Source organism: Macaca mulatta, chromosome 15, assembly GCF_049350105.2.
Source record: "Macaca mulatta isolate MMU2019108-1 chromosome 15, T2T-MMU8v2.0, whole genome shotgun sequence".
In the NCBI taxonomy this organism is placed as follows: domain Eukaryota; kingdom Metazoa; phylum Chordata; class Mammalia; order Primates; family Cercopithecidae; genus Macaca; species Macaca mulatta.
The window spans coordinates 116,640,825-116,665,489 of NC_133420.1; the positions used below are offsets into that span (position 1 = coordinate 116,640,825).

Below are 24,665 nucleotides of genomic sequence, written 5' to 3' on the forward strand. Positions count from 1 at the left end.
CCAATGATCTCCATGTTACTAAACCCAATTGTCAATTCTCAGTCCTCATCTTATTTGTCCTATCAACAGCATTTGATAAAGCTGGCCACATCCTCTTCTTGGAAATGCTTTCTTCATTTGGCTATATACTTTGTTTCCTCCCAACCTCACTGACCACTTCTAAGTTCACTTTAATGGAATGCCCAGGGCTTAGTCCTTTCCCTGTCCTCGCCTAACTACAGTCACTTCCTTGGTGATCTCATCTAGATTTGTAATTACTCAACATTTCCACTTCAATCTCTAATAATATTACCAACTCAACACATACAAAACGGATCTGACCTTCCCTTCCAAGTGTGCTCTACCCTGGCTTTCCCATCTAAGTTAAAAACAATTCTATGTCTCCAGTTGCTCAATCCAACTTAGCTTCATCCTTGTCTCTTATCCCACATCCAATACAACGGGAAGTCTTGATAATTCTACTTTCAAAATATATCCAGAATCTGATCACTTTACCACATCTACCATGGTCAAGTAAACAACGTCACTAGTCTCCCTTCTACCTCTGACGCCCCCTACAGTTTATTCTCAACACAACATGCTTAGTGATCCTTTAAATACACTGGGGGATAGAAGAAGGAAAAAACACCTTAGGTAGATTTTTGTCACCACTCTGCTCAAAGCCCTGTGCGGCTACCCATTTCAATGACATAAAGGACCCTAGGGGAATACCCCCAGTCCCTACCTCCCTGTCTTCATATCCTACCTACAAGTCTTCTCACTCACTCTGCTCTGGACACACTGCACTGAGTGGGCCTCCTTGCTTTCCTCCAACATGCCAGGATCTCACTTTAGTGCCTTTGTATAAGCCGTTTCTTTTGCCTGGAATGTGCTTCTGCCAGATATCTCAATAACGAACTCCATCACTTCCTTTGCTGAAGTAACACCTTTTCAATACAACCCATCCCAACCATCCTATTTAATATTGCAAACTACCTCCAGACCCTAGCATACCCATTGCCCTTGCTGGAATCTACTTTGTCTTCTTCCAAAGCACTTACTGCCTTCTAAAACACGATGATTCAAAAATAACTGAACAGGCTGGGTGCAGTGACTCACATCTGCAATCCCAGCACTTTCGGAGGCCAAGGTGGGAGGACTGCTTGAGCCCAGGAGTTCAAGACCAGCCTGTGCAACATAGCAAGAGCCCTTTTCTACAAAAATAAAAAAATAACCAGGCATGGCGGCATACACCCGTAGTCCCAGCTACTCAAGAAACTGAGGTGTGAGGACCACTTGAGCACAGGAGGTTAATGGTGCAGTGAGTTGTGTTCACACCACTGCACTTCAGCCTGGCAGACAGAGAAAGACCCTGTCTCAAAAAATAAATAAAATAAAAATAACTGAACATTTTTGCTATGGTCTGAATGTTCATGTGCCTCCCAATATCCATATGTTGAAATGCTAACCCCCAAGTGACAATAATGAGAAGTTGGGGCCTTTGGGAGATAATTAGGTCATAAGGGTGGAGGCTTCATGAATGGGTTGAGTGTCCTTTTTTTTTTTTTTAATATACTTTAAGTTCTAGGGTACATGTGCACAACGTGCAGGTTTGTTCCATAGGTATACATTGCCATGTTGGTTTGCCACACCCATCGACTCATCATTTACATTAGGTATTTCTCCTAATGCTATCCCTCCCACAGCCCCCCACCCCCGACAGGCCATGGTTTGTGATGTTCCCCACCCTGTGTCCACGTGTTCTCATTGTTCAACTCCCACTTATGAGTGAGAAGATACAGTGTTTGGTTTTCTGTCCTTATGATAGTTTGCTGAGAATGATGGTATCCAGCTTCATCCATGTTGCTACAAAGAACATGAACTCATCCCTTTCTATGGCTGCATAGTATTCCACGGTATATATGTGCCATATTTCCTTAATCCAGTCTATCACTGATGGATATGTGGATTGGTTCCAAGTCTTTGCTATTATGAATAATGTCACAATAAACATACGTGTGCAAGTTATTGCCTCAATTCAGAACCTGTTATTGGTCTATTCAGAGATTCAACTTCTTACTGGTTTAGTCTTGGGAGGGTGTATATGTCCAGAAATTTACCCATTTCTTCTAGATTTTCTAGTTTATTTGCATAGAGGTATTTATAGTATTCTCTGATAGTAGTTTGTATTTCTGTGGGATCAGTGGTGATATCCCCTTTATCATTTTTTATTATGTCTATTTGATTCTTTTCTCATTTCTTCTTTATTAGTCTTGCTAATGGTCTATTTTGTTGATTTTTTCAAAAAACCAGCTCCTGGATTCACTGATTTTTTTAAGGGATTTTTTTGGTGTCTCTATCTCCTTCAGTTATTTCTTGCCTTCTGCTAGCTTTTCAATTTGTTTGCTCTTGCTTCTCTAGTCCTTTTAATTGTGATGTTGGGGTGTCGACTTTAGATCTTTCCTGCTTTCTCTTGTGGGCATTTAGAGATGTAAATTTCCCTCTACACACTGCTTTAAATGTTTCCCAGAGATTCTGGTACGTTGTGTCTTTGTTCTCATTGGTTTAAGGAACATCTTTATCCCTGCCTTCATTTCGTTATTTACCCAGTAGTCATTTAGGAGCACGTTGTTCACTTTCCATGTAGTTGTGCAGTTTTGAGTGAGTTTCTTAATCCTGAGTTCTAATTTGATTGCACTGTGGTCTGAAAAACAGTTTGTTGTGATTTCTGCTCTTTTGTATTTGCTGAGGAGTGTTTGACTTCCAATTATGTGGTCAATTTTAAAATAAGTGCAATGAGGTGCTGAAAAGCATGTATATTCTGTTGATTTGCAGTGGAGAGTTCTGTAGACATCTATTAGATCTACTTGATCCAGAGCTGAGTTGAAGTCCTGAATATCCTTGTTAACCTTCTGTCTTGTTGATCTAATATTCACAGTGGGGTGTTAAAGTCTCCCATTATTATTGTGTGGGAGTCTAAGTCTCTTTGTTGGTCTCTAAGGACTTGCTTTATGAATTTGGGTGCTCCTGCATTCAGTGCATATATATTTAGGATAATTAGCTCTTCTTGTTGAATTGATCCCTTTGCCATTATGTAATGGCCTTCTTGGTCCCTTTTGATCTTTGTTCGTTTAAAGTCTGTTTTATCAGAGTCTACAATTGCAATCTCTGCTTTTTTTGCTTTCCATTTGCTTGGGAAATCTTCCTCCCTCCCTTTATTTTTAGCCTATGTGTGTCTTTGCATGTGAGATGGGTCTCCTGAATACAGCACACTGATGGGTCTTGACTCTTTATCCTACTTTCCAGTCTGTGTCTTTTAATTGGGGCATTTAGCCCATTTACATTTAAGGTTAATATTGTTATGTATGAATTTGATCCTGTCTTTATGATATTAGTTGGTTATTTTGCCCATTAATTCATGCAGTTTCTTCATAGTGTCGATGGTCTTTACAATTTGGCATGTTTTTTGCAGTGGCTGGTACCGGTTGTTCCTTTCCATTGCTTTCTTCAGGAGCTCTTGTAAGGCAGGCCTTCTGGTGACAAAATCTCTCAGCATTTGCTTGTCTGTAAAGGATTTTATTTCTCCTTCACTTACAATGTTTAGTTTGGCTAGATGAGAAATTCTGGGTTGCAAATTCTTTTCTTTAAGAATGTTGAATGTTAGTCCCCACTCTCTTCTGGCTTGTAGTGTTTCTGCGAGAGAACTGCTGTTAGTCTGATGGGCTTCCCTTTGTGGGTAACCCGACCTTTCTCTCTGGCTGCCCTTAATATTTTTTCCTTCATTTCAACCTTGGTGAATCTGACAATTATGTGTCCTGGAGTTGCTCTTCTCGAAGAGTATCTTTGTGTTGTTCTCTGTATTTCCTGAATTTGAATGTTGGCCTGCCTTGCTAGGTTGGGGAAGTTCTCCTGGATAATATCCTGAAGATTGTTTTTTAACTTGGATCCATTCTCCCCGTCACTTTCAGGAACACCAGTCAAACGCAGACTTGGTCTTTTCACATAGTCACATATTTCTTGGAGGCTCTCTTCATTTCTTTTCACTCTTTTTTCTCTAATCTTGTCTTCTTGCTTTATTTCATTAATTTGATCTTCAAACACTAATGTCCTTCCTTCCACTTGATCGAATCTGCTGTTGAAGTTTGTGCATGCATCATGAAGTTCTCGTACTGTGGTTTTCAGCTCTATGAGGTCATTGAAGGTCTTCTTTATACTGTTTATTCTAGTTGGCCATTCATCTAACCTTTTTTCAAGGTTTTTAGCTTCCTTGAGATAGGTTAGAACATGCTTCTTCAGCTCAGAGAAGTTTGTTATTACCAACCTTTCTGAAGCCTACTTCTGTCAACTCATCAAACTCATTCTCAATCCAGTTTTGTTCCTTTGCTGGCAAGGAACTGCAATCCTTTGGAGGAGAAGAGGCACTCTGGTTTTTGGAATTTTCAGTTTTTCTGCTCTGGTTTCTCCCTATCTTTGTGGTTTTTATCTACCTTTGGTCTTTGATGTTGGTGACCTACAGGTGGAGTTTTCATGTGGATGTGCTTTTTGTTGATGTTGATGCTATTCCTTTCTGTTTGTTAGTTTTCCTTCTAACAGTCAGGCCCCTCAGCTGCAGGTCTGTTGGAGTTTGCTGGAGGTCCACTCCAGACCCTGTTTGCCTGGGTATCACCAGCAGAGGCTGCAGAACAGCAAATATTGCTGCTTGATCCTTCCTCTGGAAACTTCATCCCAGAGGGGCACTCGCCTGGATGAGGTGTCTGTCAGCCCCTACTGGGAGGTGTCTCCCAGTCAGGCTACATGGGGGCTTGGGACCCACTTGAGAAGGCAGTCTGTTCGTTGTCAGAGCTCAAATGCCATGCTGGGAGAACCACTGCTCTCTTCAGAGCTGTTAGACAGGGATGTTTAGGTCTGCTGAAGCTGTCTGCTGCCTTTTGTTCTGGTATGCACTGCCCAAAGAGATGGAATCTAGAGAGGCAGTAGGGCTTGCTGAGCTGCGGTGGGCTCTGCCCAGTTCAAGCTTCCTGGCCTCTTTATTTACACTGTGAGCACAAAATCACCTATTCAAGCCTCAGCAATGGTGGATGCCCCTCCCCCTGCCAAGCTGCAGCATCGCAGGTCGATCTCAGACTGCTGCACTAGCAGTGAGCAAGCCTCCATGGGTGGGGGACCCACCGAGCCAGGTACAGGAGGGAATTTCCTGGTCTGCCGGTTCCAAAGACTATGGGAAAAATGCAGTAATTGGGCAGGAGTGTACCGTTTCTCCAGGTACAGACTGTCATGGATTCCCTTGGCTAGAAAAGGGAAATCTCCCAACCCCTCGTGCTTCCCGGGTGAGGCGACGCCCCGTCCTGCTTTGGCTCACCCTCCATGGGCTGCACCCACCATCCAACCAGTCCCATTGAGATGAACCAGATACCTCAGTTGGAAATGCAGAAATCACCCGTCTTCTGCGTCAATCTCACTGGGAGCTGCAGACCAGAGCTGTTCCTATTTGGCCATTTTGGAAGCTTCCTCTGGGTTGAGTGTCCTTCTAAAAGAAACCCTAGAGAATAAGCTCTTCCCTCCCACCATGTGAGCACACAGTGAAAAGGCACCATCTATGAACCATGAAACAGATCCTCACCAGATATGAACCTGCCAGTGCCTTCATCTTAAACTTCCCAGCCACCAGAACTGTTAGAAATACACATCTGGCCAGGTACGGTGGCTCACACCTGTAATGCCAGCACTTTGGGAGGCTAAGGCAGGTGGATCACCTGAGGTCAGAAGTTCAAGACCAGCCTGGCCAAGATGGAGAAACCTGAACTCTACTATAAATACAAAAATTAGCCGGGTGTGGTGGTGGACACTTGTAATCCCAGCTACTCAGGAGGCTGAGGCAAAAGAATTATTTGAACCTGGCAGGCAGAAGAATTATTTGAACCTGGGAGGCAGAAGTTGCAGTGAGCCGAGGTCACACCATCAACACAGTGAGACTTTGTCTCAAAAAAAAAAGAAAAGGAAAAAAAAGAAATAAACATCTATTCTTTATAAGCTACCTACTCTATGGTATTTTGTTATAGTACTGCAGACTAAGACAACTTTGAAAATTGTCATTAATGAATAACCAGTGATACATGAACCTGTGTCAAAACCAATTTGTGAGAGAACAGTTTATTTTTATAAACTTACAAATGCTCAACATATGCCACATCATAACACATACATTAACGCCACGATCTACTTTATCCCAGACCCTTATCCATTAATCACCATTGTTTACTGCAAAAGCAACCAAAATAGATTATTTCCTCAAGGTTGTGGGGAAAATGTGGTAAAAGTCCAAGGTTCTTGACATAGCCGCATAAATACTCACATGGTATAATATCTAAGATTTCACTGGCCACTACTTGACTCTTTTTATTCACACAATAACACAGAAAACTTATTTAACAATGTGTTATGTCTATTATCTTATCTCTTTCCACTGGAATTAAAGCTCCATGAGGACATGGATCTTTGTTTTGCTCACTAAATGCCGCCCAAGTGTCTAGAAGAATGCCAGCACACTGCAGGTGCTAAATAAAATTTTTAATTAATGAATGCTTTTAAGTTTCCTTTTGAAAAAAATTTTACTACACAAACAAGCAAGAAAGTCTTCCTTTTTAAAAATCCAGTAATATGGCAGATATGGTATACTGGCACAGAGTATCTATCCCAATTTCCCTCTACTATGCCTTCCTATACCACAGGAACTTGAAAGTTTAAAAACTAAAAAGCATTTCCCAGACTCCCCTGCACCCTGCAGCTACACTTCCAGATGTAACTGAAGTCTACCAAATTCGTCACTTGTGAGAGATGTAGAAGATGAGCAAAAGCTGCCTGATTATAGAGGAAAGCACAGACACAGGCATGTTCAGTTTTTCTACGACAATGTATTCCAAGAGGTCCCAGAGTACAAGGCAGGGATTCTCAACCTGGAGTCCACAAGATATTGAAGATACCGCTTGAGTTCTTTGAAAAATCAGAAATTTAACAAAAAAAATTTTTAAAAATTTTTTAACTTTTGTGCATCAAGCAATGAAAGTATTGACAGTAAATGAACAACCTCATTAACAACTGTGTTAGAAATTAGCCATATGTGGTAGTGCACAGTAAGACCATGTTTATTGGGATACAGTTGTCCTTGATAACTGGAGGTTGCTACGCATAGGGGGAGGATGGTAGGGGGCTAATGAACATCAGCCTCTCCCTCTCGAATTACCTCCCTAAACCTCCCTCTAGGCACTGCCAACTGCCTGATATGAGCAAAAAAGTTCTACAAGTGTAATGGAAAACTGGAGAGAAATTTTGATTCTGATGAAAAGGCCAGCCACAGTGGCTTACACCTGTAATTCCAGCACTTTGGGAGGCCAAGGTGGGAGGGCTGCTTGAGCCCAGGAGTTCGAAACTAGCCTGCACAATATAGTAAGATCCCGTTTCTACAAAAAATTAAAAAATTAGGCCAGGAGCAGTGGCTCACACCTGTATTCCTAGCACTTTGGGAGGCCAAGGCGGGCGAATCACCTGAAGTCAGGAGTTCGAGACTAGCCTGGCCAACATGGCGAAATCCTGTCTCTACTAAAAATACAAAAAAAAAAAATTAGCCAGGAATGGTGGCACATGCCTGTAATCCCCGCTACTCGGGAGGCTGAGGCAGGAGAATTGCTTGAGCCCAGGAGGCAGAAGTTGCAGTGAGCCAAGATCATGCTACTTGCACTCCAGCCTGGGAGACACAGCAAGAGTCTGTCTCAAAAAAAAAAAAAGAAAAAGAAAAAAATTAGCCAGTGTGGTGGCATGCACCTACAGTCCCAGCTGCATGGGAGGTTGAGGTAGAAGGATCACTTGAGCCTGGAAGGTTGAGGCTACAGTGAGTCGTATTCACGCCACCGCACTCCAGTCTGAGTAACAGAACAAGACTCTGTCTCAAAAAAAAAAAAAAAAAAAAAAAAGTTTACACCTTGCAACTCAGTTACCCCCAATGTTTTGCTATTTGGTACAAGCTTTGTAAAACATGGACAAAATTACAATGGAATTATATCATGAAAATTTAGTTTTGTGATTTTTCTCAAATAGTTTTTTGTTACGGTCTGTGTCTTATGCATTAACATCTGCATTTTGCAAATGCCCGATAATCCAACGTGGTAATTTCTGAGGATGAAGTGTGAGAATAGGGCCAACGGAAAATTCCAGCAAGGTTGGTAAAGAACGGTATCTAGTGAGTCATTTCATGGCACTAGTACATCAAGAAACACATGAAACAAGTCCCTCTTTACAATGCAAACTACGTATCAATGGATGTACACAGGGCTGCACTAAGTTTTCCCATACCATTTTGTGGTGCCTGTGGAAAACAACTTTACAAATACAGCAATAGTTTCAGCAAAGTTCAACAGACACTTAAATACAAATTACATTCATTTGACAAGTTAAATGTCAAATGTAATGGAATCCCAAAACACACTGAATATTTTGTTTAAAACACAAAAATCAGTGAAAAGGCTGAGGCAGCAAGTTACATAGTAGTAGAATGTATTGCCCAGCAATGGGAAAGTCACACAATTGGTGGTGAGAATCTACTATAATTATAATAAAAAATGTAAAATTACACTGAGTAAAAGATCAGTAAAATGTTTATATGAGATACAGAAAAGAAACTGAAAAAAGTTCTACAGTACATGTTGAACATCCCAAATCTGAAAATCTGAAATCCAAAGTGCTCCAAAATTCGGCCAGGTGTGGTGGCTCACGCCTGTAATCCCAGCACTCCAGCAGGATGAGGCAGTCAGATAACCTGAGGTCAGGAGTTCGAAACCAGCCTGGCCAATATGGTCAAACTCCATCTCTACCAAAAATACAAAAATTAGCTGGGCGTGGTGGCACGCACCTGTAATCCCAGCTACTCAGGAGGCTGAGGCAGGAGAATCGCTTGAACGCAGGAGGTGGAGGTTGAAATGAGCCGAGATTGCACCACTGCACTCCAGTCTGGGCAACAGAGGGGGACTTCGTCTCAAAAAAATAAAAGCAAACCCCACTTCACAACACAGTGTTTTCTTCACAGAGAGATGCTGGTGTCAAAAGCCCTAGGAAAGGAAATTTTTAAAGTTCTAATTGAAGTTCCAGAAAAGTATTAACTTATATAAAAACCTATTCATTCAAAAATGTTTAAAGAACTGTGTAAAAATATGGATGAAGAGCACATAAATCTACTATATACAGAAATACAGTGGCTTAGCAGAAGAATTCTCAACAGGTGTCTAAGCTGAAAGATGAATTCCAGGAGTACTTTCGCAAACACAGCGGGCCAGATTTTGCCAAGTATTTTGAGAATGAAGAATGGCCCAATCTGCAAACATTTGTTATCACATGAAGTAACTGAACAACTCTCCGCGAGACCTTAGAGAAAATATTTTTAAGGCCAGTTGTGGTGGTTCACACTTGTAATACCAAGTGCTTTGGGAAGACCAAGGCAAGAGGATCACTTGAGGCCAGGAGTTCTGTACCAGCCTGGGTAACACAGTGATACCTCCATCTCTACAAAAAACAAAAAAAAAATTTAAAAAATCAGCTGGGCATGGTAGCATATGGCTGTAATCCCAGCTACTTGGGAGGTTGAAGCAAGAGGAATCCCTGAGCCCAGGAGTTCAAGGTTGCAGTGAGCTATGACTGTATCACTATACTCCAGCAAGACCGTGTCTCAAAATACACATTATATATATATATATAAAATATGTAATATATATTTTACATATTATATATGTTTACTTCAAGTGACAAGATTCTTGGGGAAAAAAATCCTGTGATCAAAAAAAGGAAATCTTGAAATGTTTCCATTGTTTCTTGGGCTTGAGAGTAAGAATGTTTATCTGCAAATCTCAAGTTTTGCTGATATAGGAGAAAAATATTAAAAAGGAAAAGTAAACAGTATTTCCCTTTTCTTTTCAAATAAGTGTAAGACTGAGGAAGGAACCCTTTCTCTGAATCTTGTGCTCAGGCTGAGAACTTAACTTTGAGGAGGAGGAATTTGCTCTTCCTCCTCATTGATGATACACTCAAGATGAGATTTATGCTCTTGATTATACACTCACGATGAGATTTACTGATCATAAAAATGTTATGGACTTCCCTGAACCAGCAATGTCCTGCCAATCATAGGAAAGTAATGAACATTTAGCTGCAAGTTTTCAACTTCTTAAGTTTTTTCTTATTTAACAAGCACCTACAGCAAGGAGGAACTGTCTCATGTCAGATAAAAATCAACACTGTGAATGCTCATTTCAAACTAAACAAAACAAAAATAGGTTTCATGTGAACAAGATGAACTTCATTCTTTCAGTTTTAAAAGGCAATTTTATTATATATGTTAAAGCCTATAAAAGATGAAAAAAAATCAACACACATACAAATATTTTGTTAACTTATGGACCTACATTTCAGCCTTACCATGCCAATCAGAAAAAAAAAAGTTGGCTTATTTCAAAATCTTACATAAATTATGACTTGGACTATATTTTTATTAGTATCATTTTGGCTTACGGTTTTTAATAGCTTTGCTATTTGATATTATCAATAATTTTCATGGTGTATTAGGTGCAAAAGTAATCACAGTTATTGCCATCACTTTTAATGTTAATTGTACTTTTAATTAAAGTAATGGTAGAAACTGAGATTACTTTTGCACCAACCTAAATAAATAACATTAATTAAAAACAGCTAGTAGTAGCATACAGACAGACATACAGACCAATGGAATGAAAGTTCAGAAATAAATTCATATATCTATGGCCAATCGATTTTTGACATGGGTGTCAAGTCCATTCAATTGGAAAAAACAGTCTCTTCAACAAATGGTGCTGGCCAAAGAATAAAGTTGGACCCCTATGTCACATAACATACAAAAATTTACTCAAAAGGGATCAGCAACCTAAATATAAATTAAAACTCTTAGACGAATATATGGGGGTAAATCTGCATGCCTTGGATTTGGCAATGAATTCTTAGTTAGGACAACAAAGGCATGAACAACAATAAAAAATAAATAAATTGGACTTCATCAAAACTAACAACTTTTGTATATCAAAGGACATTATCATAAAAATGGGGAAAAAAACAAGTGTTAGGATGTAGAGAAACTGGAACCTAGGTATGTTGCTGGTGGGTGTGTAAGAAAATACAACTATTGTGAAAAACAGTTTGATAGTTCCTCAAAAAGCTAAACGTAGAATTACGATATGACCCAGCAATTCCACTCTTAGGTATATACCCAAACGAACTAAACACAAAGACTTGAACAGATACTTTATGCCAATGTTCACTGCAGCATTATTCACAACAGTCAGAAGATAAAAACTACCTAAGTGCCCACCAATAGATAAATGAACAATATGTAGTATCAACATACAATGGAATACTATTCAGCCATAAAAAGCAATGAAGTTCAACATATGCTACAACATAAATGAACCTGAAAACATTACACTAAGTGAATTAAAGGCCTAACTGTAACACCTGAACCGTAAAACTCTTAGAAGAAAACACAGTGAACAAGTTCCGTAGCACTGGTCTAGGCAATTTTTTGTATAGGATCTAAAGTATAGGCAACAAAAACAAAAACAAATGGGACTATGTCAAACTAAAAAGTTCTGCACAGCAAAGGAAATAACAAAATGAAAGACAGCCTATAGGTTGGCAGAAAATATTGTGCCAGCCATACATCTAGACATATGGCTTATCTCAAGATATGAGAGGTTAATATCTTAAATATATAAGAAACACAACTCAGTAGCAAAAAAAAAAAAAAAATGGATAACCCAATTTAAAAATCAGCAAAAGACATGAATAGATACTCTTCCAAAGAAGGTATTAAAATGGCCAGCAGGTATATAAAAAGGTGCTCCACATCACTTATCAGATAAATGAAATTCAAGACCACAATGAAATATCATCGCCTCACACCTGTTAGGATGGCTATTATCAAAAAGACAAGAGACCTAAAAGTTATTTCACAGTTCCTCCAAGATACAAAGATTTAGAAAAGTTGGGGCAGTCACTAGCAGGCAGCTGGTGCACACCAGAACGGGTCCAACATGGTTCTACAGCTAGTAAGCATAGTCCGAGGTTCCTGATCACCACAGCGTCCTAACCTCAACTGTTTCCAGATTCTGAAACAGCAGTGTGGTTCCAGAAATGAAGCTCTAGAAGCAATTTCACAATTAGACCGGAAGTTTCCTAATCACAAAAGAGATAACTCTCTTGGTTTCCCAGTTCTGTGCTAAGATGTGAGAGTTGTTCCTTAAAGCTCAACCTACTGTCTCTTTCTTCAGATCTCCCAACTTAATTCCTCCTACGTAAGCCACTTAATGCCTATGCCAGATAATGATTTATTGCCCCTCATCTCCCAATTCACCCTTTTTGTCTGCTCTGTGAAAATGGATATGTGCCCTTTAAATATTTTTTTATCTGCCAGCTGACATGACATTAAGCTCTGTCAGTAGAGGGCACCGGAAAGGCATTGCAAGGGAAAAGAATTGTGCTTCCTGGTTCCAGGGCATTCACTTGGCTCCAGTAGGCAAGACTTTTCCAGGGCCCTACTCCTTCAACAAGGATGGTTTCCCCACCACCAGGCTCCTCAGTATGTGCTCTTTTTCCAACAAGAGCCTAGGTAGTTTTGTAGTAGAGGTCTCTGATGAGATACCTCTTCATAAACAGCATTCCCTGGTACCCTAAGGGGCAGATTTCCAGCAAATTCCACTAGTGCTGTACCATAGCTTGAACTTGCCCTTTGACAGAGCCTGGACCGTGCCCTTTCCAATAAGATCTAGGTTCATCTGGAAGATGGAAACGCACTCTATCTTAGTCTTGGGATAGTCATTGCTCCTTACATCTGCTATTCCTATATTCTTTAGCATTATCTTTACTTCTCACTGGTAAATATCTTATTACTCCAATCCCCTGTTATAGTCAATAATTCCTTATATTATTCTTTCCCTGCTAAATTACTATGTGGTTTCTGTCTCCTGATTGACCCCATACTGAAACGTTCCAACAATTCTTTAAACTATTTAGCAGCCTATGGTAAACCCTCTCTTTGCTTAAGGGAGAGTGGTTCTTTCTCTACAAGTGTGTCTTCACTGTTTTATTTTTAAACGAAGGATTTGGGCTGTGGAGTGGGAAGAGAATAATACAATATCCTCAGAAATGAAATGAAGTTGTAACATCAACTTTTTTAAATTAGGAAGTGATACTAATCATGTATAGCCAGGGTCAAGAATCACTCCTAGGTCAGCCTATTCAATACTTTTAATTGGAATATTAACTTCATCTTAGAGTACTACCATTCCTGTTATGCCTAACTGCTATTTTGAAACTTAGCCTACAATGAGATACACTTCACAACCAATAGAATGGCTAAACTTTAAAAAGACAGATAATAGCAAGTGTTAGCAAGGATGTGGGAAACTGGAACCCTCACACATTGCTGACAGGGATGTAAAATGGTGCGATTACTTTGGAAGTAGTTTAGCAGGGTTTTTTGGGGGGGGGTTGTTTTGGGTTCTGTGTGTGTGTGTTTGTTTTTGAGACAGGGTCTTGCTCTGTCACTCAGGCTGCAGTACAGTGGCACAAACATGGCTTACTGCAGCCTCAACCTCCTGGGCTCAAGCAATCCTTCTGCCTCAGCTGGGACCACAGGTGCCTACCACCACCCACCTAATTGTTTTTTTCATTCTTTGCAGAGAAGAGGTCTTGCCATATTGCCCAGGCTGGTCTCAAATTCATGGGCTCAAGCAATTCTCCCACCTCAGCCTCCCAAAGTACTGAGATTACAGGTGTGAGCCACCAAGTCCAGTCCAATGATTATGTTATATTTTAGTACAATCTGCAAACAGGCAAATTGATTTCACCTATTTTATTGTCATTAATTTTATCAAAGAGTATGAGTAAGAGTAAACTTACAAAAAGCTTATATATCTTTCCTGAACATGCATTCTTATCAAAACCAAACAAATCTGTAAGGTTCACACACTACTCCACAAAAGATGTTCAGACACTTATAAAAGGTCTAATTAGTTTTGCTTTGTGACATTTCCATTTTACTATCGAAAAATGAGGTAGATTTGAAGAGCAGAATCCCATTACCCTTCAATTATTAAATGATATGTTTAAAAAAACTATTCCTCCAACTCAGATTTCAACTATTTTCAGACTTAAAGCCAAAATTTCTAAGTCTATATAGGTGATAAATGAGATTTAAAATCTTACCTTGAAACACACATTTTTCTCTGCCTCTAACCTATGACTGTGACCCATTTTTATAAAGAAACCATTATAACCCAAAGTCAGCTCCAGCTAATATCCCAATATAAATCAAAATATACAAAATATGAGGAATAAAAACAGCTATATGGCATACAAAAAACAAAGAACAGAAATAAGCCCCTAGTAAAGGGATTAAATTTGCCAACCAAAACATAAAGATTGGCAGAATAGATTTTTTTTAAATGATCCAACTGTATGTTGTCTGCAGAAGACTTACTTTAGATCCCACGGCACAAATACATGGAACGTGAAAGAATGGAAAAAGATATTCCATGCAAATAGTAACCAAAAGAGAGCAGGAAGGGCTATACTAGTATCAGACAAAACAGACTGAATCAAAAAAGTTTACAAGAGAAAAAGTATATTATATTTTAATAAAAGTTCAACAGAGCAAGAAGATAAAACAATTATAAACATTTACACACCAACAAAATATATGAAGTAATTACAAATCATCAAAATATGAGGCAAAAAGTAACATAATTAAGGGGAGAAATACTTCTATAATAAAAGGTGGAGGCTTAATACACCATTCTCAATAAGGAAAAAAATAACCGGAAAGAAGAGAGAGGCGATTTGAACAATAAAATGAATCAACTAGATCTAACATATATTTAGAACAAGGTACTCAACAACAGAATATGAATTCCTCTCAAGTGCACATAGAACATTCTCCAAAACAGGCCATATATTAGGATACAAATTAAGTCTCAATTGATTTCAAAAGATATTTATCATACAAAGTATGCTCTCCAACCTCACAACAGGAATAAGTTAGAAATCAATCTGAGAGGCCAGGCACGGTGGCTCAAGCCTGTAATCCCAGCACTTTGGGAGGCCGAGATGGGCGGATCACGAGGTCAGGAGATCGAGACCATGCTGGCTAACACGGTGAAACCCCATCTCTACTAAAAAATACAAAAAATTAGCCGGGCGTGGTGGCGGGCGCCTGTAGTCCCAGCTACTCAGGAGGCTGAGGCAGGAGAATGGCGTGAACCCAGGAGGTGGAGCTTGCAGTGAGCTGAGATCCGGCCACTGCACTCCAGCCTGGGCAACAGAGCGAGACTCCGTCTCAAAAAAAAAAAAAAAATCAATCTGAGAAAGAAAACTGGAAAATTCACAAATTTATGGAAATTAAACAACACACTCTCAACCAATGAATCAAAGAAGAAATCACTGGGTTAATCAGAAAACAGAGACAAAAGAAAGCAAAGACACGACAAACCACAACTTACAGGATATAGCAAAATCAATGCTAAGGAGAAAATTTACAGACATAAACACATTAAAAAGGAAGACAGCTCTCGAAACAACCTATCTTTATAACTAAGGAATGAGAAAAAGAAGAACTAAACCCAAAGTGAGCAGAAGGAAGAAAATAAAAAAGACCAGAGCAGAAATAATTAAAATAGAGACTAGAAAAACAATAAAGAAAATCAACAAAACCAAAAGTTGGTGCTTTGAAAAATTAACAAAACTGACAAACCTTTAGCAAGATTTAAAAGACAGAGAGAAGACTCAAATTACTAAAATCAGAAATGAAAGGGGAGACATCATGACCAATTCTACAAAGGCAAAAAGGATTATAACAGAGTACTGTGAACAACAGTATACCAATTGGGTAACGTAGATGAGATAAATTCCTAGAAACACAAAACCTACCAAGCCTGAACCACAAAGGAATAGAAAATCTAAATACCCATAACTATTGAGGAGATTTAATCAGTAATTAAAAACCTCCTTACAGGCTGGGCGCGGTGGCTCACGCCTGTAATCCCAGCACTTTGGGAGGCCAAGGTGGGTGGATCACAAGGTCAAGAGATCGAGACCAGCCTGGCCAACATGGTGAAACCCTGTCTCTACTAAAAATACAAAAATTAGCTGGGCGTGGTGGCACGTGCCTGTAATCCCAGCTACTCAGCAGGCTGAGGCAGAAGAATCACTCAAACCCATGAGGCAGAGGTTGCAATGAGCCAAGATCGCACCACTGCACTCCAGCCTGGCAACAAAGAGAGACTCCATCTAAAACAAACAAACAAAAAAACCTCCTTACAAAGCAAAGCCCTAAACCTGATGGCTTCACTGGTAAATTCTATAAAACATTAAAAAAAAAAAAAAAAGATCAGTTCTTTTCAAACTCTTCCAGAAAAGTGAAGAAGGAACACTTACTACCTCATTCTATAAGGCCAGCATTGCCCTGATACCAAAGTCAGACAGATGCTACAAGAAAATGACAGACCAATACTCTTTATGACCATTAATGCAAAACTCTTCAACAAAATACTAGCAAACCAAATACAGCAATGTGAAGGCAAATCAAAACTACAAGATACCACTTCGCAGCCATTAGGATGGCTGCTACCAAAAACAAAACAAAAACAGAAGATAGTAAGTGCTGATGTGGATAGATTAGAATCTTTGTGCACTATTGATAGGAATATAAAATGCTGCAGCCATTATGGAAAACAGTATGAAGGTTCCTTGAAAAATTAAAAATAGAATTATCATATAATTCAGCAATTCCACTTCCAGGTATATACTCAAAAGAACTGAAAGCAAGGTCTTCTTTGGGAGGCCAAGGCAAGTGGATCACAAAGTCAGGAGACAGGGACCATCCTGGCTAACATGGTAGAACCCCATCTTTACTAAAAATACAAAAAAAAATTAGCCAGGCGTGGTGGCACACACCTGTAGTCCCAGCTACTTGGGAGGCTGAGGCAGGAGATTCACCTGAACCCAGAGGCGAAGGTTGCAATGAGCCGAGATTGCACCACTGCACTCCAGCCTGGGCGGCACAGCGAGACTCCATTTCAAAAAAAAAAAAGCAAGGTCTTGAAGAGATGTTGACATACCTAGATTCAAAGCAGCATTATTCACAAGCAACTCAAGTGTCCATCCATCAATGGATGAATGCATAAACAAAATCTGGCATATGTACACAACAGATTATCCAGCCTTAAAAAGAAAGTCCTGACACACAGTACAACATGAACAAAGCTTGAAGACATTGTGCTAAATGAAATAAGCCAGTCACAAAAAGATAAACGCTGTATGATTGACTCCACTCATGTGACATACTCAGAGTTGTCAAATTCATAGCAACAGAAAATAGAACAGTGCCTGCCAAAGAATGGACTATGCGGGAGGGGAGAGTAATTGTTTAATACATAGAGTTTCAATTTGAGAAGATAAAAAAAGTTCTGTAGATGTACGGTGATGACGGCTGCACAACAATGTGAATATACTTGATACCACTAAACTACACACTTCAAAATGATTTAAATGGTAAAGTTTATGTTATATATGTTTTACCATCATTTTTTAAAATGAATATTTTTTAAAGACAGAAATATGAATCTTGTGTTAAAAACTGGGGGAAAAAGTTGTTTCAAATGTAAATAAAAGTTAAAATTAATGAGATTAAATTAAAAGGTGAGAGATTAGTTTTCACCATGCACCAAAAAGGAGTCTAGAAAGTGCGTTGACCATAAATTAATAAATCTAAAGAGTTCTTGTAAAAATAATATTTTTTAATTCACTAAATTCTATTATATGTAGGCAGTGTTCAGATTTTTATTAACATTATCTGACCATAAATCCCCCTGGCTGACTTTATTATTGTTTTTAATCCCTCTATAAACAATATCCTTATAATCTTCATAATTTTAAATCATTTTCCCCATAAGGAAAAATGTAAGGCAAAGACAGCAAGTACCTGGCATTTCTCCACAGGGCAGCTCATCCTCAGCATGAATTAAGTGAGAAATGAGCAGAGTTTAAGAAGGGAAACCAGGTCACTTTTTTTAAGCTTATGAGTTAGATATTAGTGGAGCTTTTCACATTGTGCCTTCACTGTTTAATATTTACATTCCCAAAATGTTAAATTTGAACATTTACACAGAAATGTACAACAGGTCTGACTTTTGTTTTTAGATGGTATTAAGATTACTAATACTATAATTCCATTGCATCGGCACCTGACTAAAACCATTAAGAAACTTTCTGTGAATAACCTTTACTGTACTTCATTTTGTATGTTAAAATATTCTTCTTTAAATTTTTTAATTCACACAATAATCATATGTATTTATGAGGTGCACAGTGATCTTTTGATATATGTAATGTATAGCAATCAGATCAGGGTAATTAGCAAATCCATCACCTCAAACATTTACCATTTCTTTGTGTTCAGAGCATTTGATATCCTCCTGGCTATTCGAAAGTATATATTATCAATTACAGCCATCCGATAGTGCTAGAGAACACTGTAGAGCTTATTCCTACTATCTAGCTAGAATACTTTTTTTTTTAATACGGCCTTTACCAGGTCCCAAAGCCTAAAACAAAAACAAACCAGAGATTGTCACTACCACTTCACTTCTTAATCAAAGGTTTGTGAGAAATCCTCTTTAAGATTTAAATCCAAAAGTTCTAAAAGCATGGTGCATGGGCCCCTGGGGTCCTGACACTCTTTTAGGGGACCCACAAGATGTGTGGTCCCCTATTTCTGTAACACTATTTGTATAATACTAAAATTTAAAATATTAAAATTACTGTCATCTTGGACTGAATTAAAGTCACCATCAACCACCAACAATTATAAAACAAGAAAAAGCCAGCCGTGGCTCACGCCTGTAATCCCAGTACTTTGGGAGGTGTATGCGGGTGGATCACAAGGTCAGGAGATCGAGACCATCCTGGCTAACGCAGTGAAACCCCATCTCTACTAAAACCACAAAAAATTAGCCAGGCATGGTGGTGGGCACCTGTAGTCCCAGCTACTCGGGAGGCTGAGGCAGGAGAATGGCATGAACCCAGGAGGCAGAGCTTGTAGTGAGCTGAGATTGCACCACTGCACTCCAGCCTGGGCAACACAGCAAGACTCCACCTCAAAAAAAAAAAAAAAAGACAAGAAAAAGTCAATGTCACTTAAGAATGTCCTTGAAACAGTAAAAATTATTAATTTTTACACACCTTTTTATGTGACAAAATGGGAAGTTTGCACGAACCATTTCTGCTACATACTGAATTATAATAACTGATGGTTGTCTCAAAGTAAAGTGCTTTTGTAACTGAACTGACAGCTTGAACTAGCCTCTTTTTTAATGAAAGTGACTGAAAGAATGATTGACAGACTATGGTTATTCAAATTGGAATATTTTGGCAGAGGTTTTCTCAGAAATGAATAAACTGAGCTTGCTTGTCACTTTAAGTAAACAAGTCACATTTGTTGCCAATGATAAAATTTGAGCTTTGAAGCAAAAATCCGAATTCTGGAAAATTCATATCCACCATCGTCATGTCAAGACCTAAACAGCTTCCCAATAATTTGTCTCTAACAAAATGGGTGGTGATATTAACAACCATAACTTTCTTTGACATTGCATGATGAAAGATGTCAACATTTGGAAGATCTGCATAACACTGAACCAATATTTACAAATGACCAAGGAATGATGTTACAATCTCAGGAATGGGTATAAGATCCATTCAAAGTTCAAGCCAATGGGTTTTACCAGAGCATGCAAAAATCCACTTACATGATTTCCCACTGCATCTAACCTTTAAGAAATTGCCACTTACTGAGTTTTGATATAATACCAAACAAGAATATCCACAATTATCTGAAAAGGCTATTAAAATGCTCCCTCCCCTGGCCTCTCCACCCTGTTCAGCCATTACCTGTGTGACACTGGATTTTCTCTATATGTACTTCAACCCAAACAACATACTGCAATAGACTCGATGCAGGAGCAGATATGATAATCCAGCTGTTTCCCTTAAACCAGACAGATTTACAAAAAAAGTAAAACAATGCCACTTTTCTCACTACCTTATTTTTTGTTTAAAAAAAAAGTTGTTTCCATTAAAAATATGGTGTTTATATTAACATGTAAAGAGTTTATAATTGTCATTTTAAGTGAACTGACAAAACAATTTATATTTCTCTTTTCATTTACAATACAGTAAACATAGATAAATTCACAAAAGCTTTTTGGGGATCCTCAACAACTTTTAACAGTGTAAAAGGGTTCTGAGACCAAACGTTTGAAAGCATTTAGAGTTTTAATATTAGACCTCTGCAAACCAAGAACAAGTATGTAAAATCATACTGGAGGGGGAAAAAAAAGTTCCTAGGAAAATTATATGAAAGCTGAAAATGAACACAATGTCAAATCAAAACTGACCTCACTCTATATAATATCAATAAAAAAGAAAATAAAGAATACTTAGATAAAACTGATTTTGTGTGCCCTGGAAACAACATACAATATTCTGATCAAATAAACACGTATGTACCTACCAATATTTTGACAGATTACATTTTTGATAACGGCACATTATGGTCAAAGAAACACCCAATCACAAACTCAGAAACAGATGATTAAAATATTAAAATAGCAGCCATCACTAACAGGAGGGACACAATCCAAAGTTCTGTCAGAAGGGACAAACAGGGATATATCAGCAGCTCTCCAGTAGCATCCCAGGGCACCCCGCTCAGGGTCTAGCTGTTCTATTTAAAACTGACTTACATGTTTCCAAGGCAGGACGGTGAGACTAAGCTCTCATTTAACCCCAAAGGAGCAAATGGGTCATAGTGGAATTAATCTGCACTAATACTGCTCCATCCGCCAAAAGTCCTTTTTCCGCTTACTAGATCCCTTTGAAGACTGAGGAAGAGCAACGGTAATAATAGCAACATTTCCTAGGCACCAGTTACTAAATGCCAGGCACTGTGGGCTAAGCACTGTACATATATTAATCACTTAATATTTGAGAATATCTTAAGAGTACATACTATTATTATGTCATTTTTGGAGCACAAAAAGGACAAATAACTTGCTTTAAAAAAATAAGTAAATAAAAATAACTTGCTTAAAGTAAAGCCAGGACCCAAACCGAGCCATCTGGCTCTGGGGCCCAACCGCTTAGCCACTACACTATAGTACACAGGCATAGTAATCAACGATAATATCTGAAGTTTAAAATTCAGGGCCCACCCTACACAATTTCGGTTGTTTATACTGAAACCCATTGCCTAAGGAAAGCTCCCATCTTGCAGACGGCCCTCTGACAGGTGCATCAATTGCTATTCACGCACTGTTCAATTTTCAGATAGTGGAGGACTTCAAGCAAGAAAAGCAGATTTGGGAAGATGAATACTTTGGATGAGGTTTAAAAAAACTAAGGTCAGGCCGGGCGCGGTGGCTCACGCCTGTAATCCTAGCACTTTGGGAGGCCGAGGTGGGCAGATCACCTGAGGTCAGGAGTTCAAGACCAGCTTAAGTAACATGGTGAAACCCCGTCTCTACTAAAAATACAAAAAATTAGAGCCAGGCGTGGTGGTGTGCGCCTGTAATCCCAGCTACTCGGCAGGCTGAGGCAGGAGAATCGCTTGAACCCAGGAGGCAGAGGTTGTAGTGAGCCAAGATCAGGCCACTGCACTCCAGTCTGAGCAACAAGAGCAAAACTCCGTCTCAAAAAAAAAAAAAAAAAAAAAAAAAAAAAAATTCAGGCCAGGTGCGGTGACTCATGCCTGTAATCCCTGCATTTTAGGAGGCTGAGGCCAGTGGATCACCTGAGGTTGGGAGTTCGACACCAGCCTGGCCAACATGGTGAAACCCTGTCTCTACTAAAAACACAAAAATTAGCTGGGAGTGGTGGCGCGCGCCTACAATCAAGAAGCTGAGGCGGGAGAATCGCTTGAACCCGGTAGGGGCAGGCTGCAGTGAGCCAAGATCGCACCACCGCACTCCAGCCTGGGTGACACAGTGAGACTCCGTCTCAAAAAAAAAAAAAAAGTAGAATACAAATTACAAAATTTCATAACTCTTGGACCTCTTTTCCTTCTGCTAATGGAAGTAAAACCATTATTGTATAGCAGCCTAGCTACACTTTTCTAAAGAGAACAATGCCTCAATTCAAGTCAATTGGAAAAGCTTTATAAAAATTGCTTCTACAAAAGTTTAAATTACATTAATAGATTCAAATGTTTTGCTATGTTGGCCAAATACGAGGGTAGTGTTAAGCCTATCCACTTCATTTCCAAGTTCAGAATGAGTCTGCAGTTGTAATTATGTGATGAATCAATTCAAGGCAGAGTTTCGTGATCATTAAAAATGAACCTATAACTTCACCATAGAATTTAACTCAAGAGAAGTGGAATGGGAAAATGAACAAGTCATATTAGAACTCTGCCTGCAGGATGAGAAAGAGCGGGTATGGCACGACTTATTATCTCGCAGTAATTCTACATAGGAAATACTTACAGATCTTTTAGAGTTTTGTTTGGTTCTGACATTTGGCACATGTTTTAAAATAAGCACCATTTAAAGTTCCTTAAATAAATCACTTCTTTTTTGGCCTACTGAACTAAAAACATTCCACAATACAATTACAAAAATAACTTTCTGGTTTTCCCAGACAACCAGTTTATAAGAATAATTCAGAGGTTCACAAAGGATAATTTGATTTACATAAAGCTTAAAAAACGGACATAAAAGGTAAGTGAAAATGAGTGATTAAGAAGACTGTTAAAGTCCTTTCTAACCACAAATTGTCATGAATTGTAATTAAACACAACTACAATTTTAAACACCTGAAGGAAAAAACCCAGCTAGAATTAATACTGCCAAAGAAAATTTCCGCTACTTTCAGGCACTTGAGTGAGCTATGTTAAAACGGGAAATGGGCTTTAAATTATCAACATTCACATCGATTACACTATGATGCATGAAAACTCCATTCTACAATGAGTAAACGCCCAGGAAAGGAACCCAACCAACTCCAATTGCCCTGGTGCTCATAAGAGGTTTATACGGCACAAGGGGTAAAATTACGGTAGAGTCGAGCAAGCCTTTGGGTTACAGGAGTCCTTGAACACTTGCAATTGAGAACCCGCAATTCAGGAAGGAAGACACTAAGGAAACTCTGCACTGTCATCGAGGGTGATCCGATTCAGGTTCAAACCAAATGCTCAAGGCGACAAGTTGTAAACAGAAGACACACTTCAGCTCAAACCACCCAGGGAGAGGAAGCAAACCTGCCCATCGCCGATGTCACAGCAAATCCCACCTTGCTGGCGCTCAGCCGGGAACCCTAGGATTGCCGAAGCACAGGGGCCCGCGACCCGGCGGCCGGCCACCACCGCGGAAGAGGGGCGCGGGGCTGGGCGCGCCTGCCCCGGCCCTGCAGCCCCTCGGTTAGACTCCCCGCGGCGCCGCGAGCTCGGGCCCGAGAGAAAGGGCAGAGCAGAAGGGGCGGCCTCCGCCCAGAGACCGCGCCCAATACCCTCCGCAACGACTGGGACGGGGGTCCACCGAGGGTCCAGGGACTGGGGAAGGCGTTTTCCAGACCCAGCCAAAGCCCCAGCCCGTCAGGGCTTTCCCTCAAGACCGAGTGCTTTCCCCTCACGCCCCGTGAAAGACATGCGTTACACAACCCGTCAGGTAAGGGGCGCAGGGATCCGGGGGTCACCCCTCCTACCCCCGGGCGCCGCCGCCTGCATCTCCCGCGGCCCGGGGACAGCAGAGGGACGGACGGCCGGGACGCGCGGACGGCAGCGAGGCGCTCACCGGCTCAGGATGGGGCGCTGGCGGGGACCGCGAAGAGCCGCAGCCCGGCTCGGCACCTGGATCACGGCGGATCCCTCGCCGCCCGCCGCCCGGTGTTTTCATACAAACCCCGGTGGCAGGCGAGGCGGAGGCGGCGGCGGCGGCGGCAGCTGCGGCGGCGGCGCTGGAGGCGGCGGAACCTGCCCGCATCCCGGGCAACGTCAGCGCGGCGCCCCGCCCACCGCACGCCTTGCCAGCCGGCTCCCAGCACGCGCAGGGAGTGGGGGCGGGGCGTACGAGGCCAGGAAAGGGGCGGGGCGCAGCGCACGCCCCCTTCCCGGCGCGTCCCCTGTTACCCCCGTGCGCGCTCCGCCCCGCCCCTCTGCGCGCCCGACGGGAGGGAGCGCGCGCGTGGGGGCGGAGCGTGAACGGGAGCGGGAATTAGGGGCGGGTGTTCCGCGGGCTGCCGGCGCCTTGTCCCCAGCAGCCCCGGGCACCGCCCCACCGTACCGAACTGCGAGCGACTCCCCACGTTCTTCAAGTCACCTTTCTGTACACTCCCAACGAGGGCCCCAGCCTTTTCCCGGAACTAAGCCCGCGCCCACCCCTTCCCCCGCCATCAATCAGTCACTCTTAGGAAGGGTTCTAACGCTCCCCACCTGATCCCGGGGTCGCATCAAACGCTGGGGACTGCGGTAAAACTTACACCTTTCCTGACCTCAAGGAGGGTCCGTAATAAGAGGCTGGAAGGGACATTCTGTTACTACAGTCGGGCTCCCAGAAAACAACAGGATTGCA

General features: G+C 40.7%; 1 protein-coding gene across 4 annotated transcripts in view; it reads right to left on the reverse strand.

Moving 5' to 3' along the window:
• AGTPBP1 (ATP/GTP binding carboxypeptidase 1) overlaps window positions 1-24,069 on the reverse strand; it is a 197,877-nt gene extending 173,808 nt beyond the window's left edge. For all 4 annotated transcript variants that reach the window (XM_077966284.1, XM_077966285.1, XM_077966286.1 and 1 more), the window contains exon 1: window positions 23,889-24,069. The gene's annotated coding sequence lies outside the window, so the exon portion shown is untranslated. The remainder of the gene's footprint in view (window positions 1-23,888) is intronic.
• Window positions 24,070-24,665: the final 596 nt, after the last annotated feature.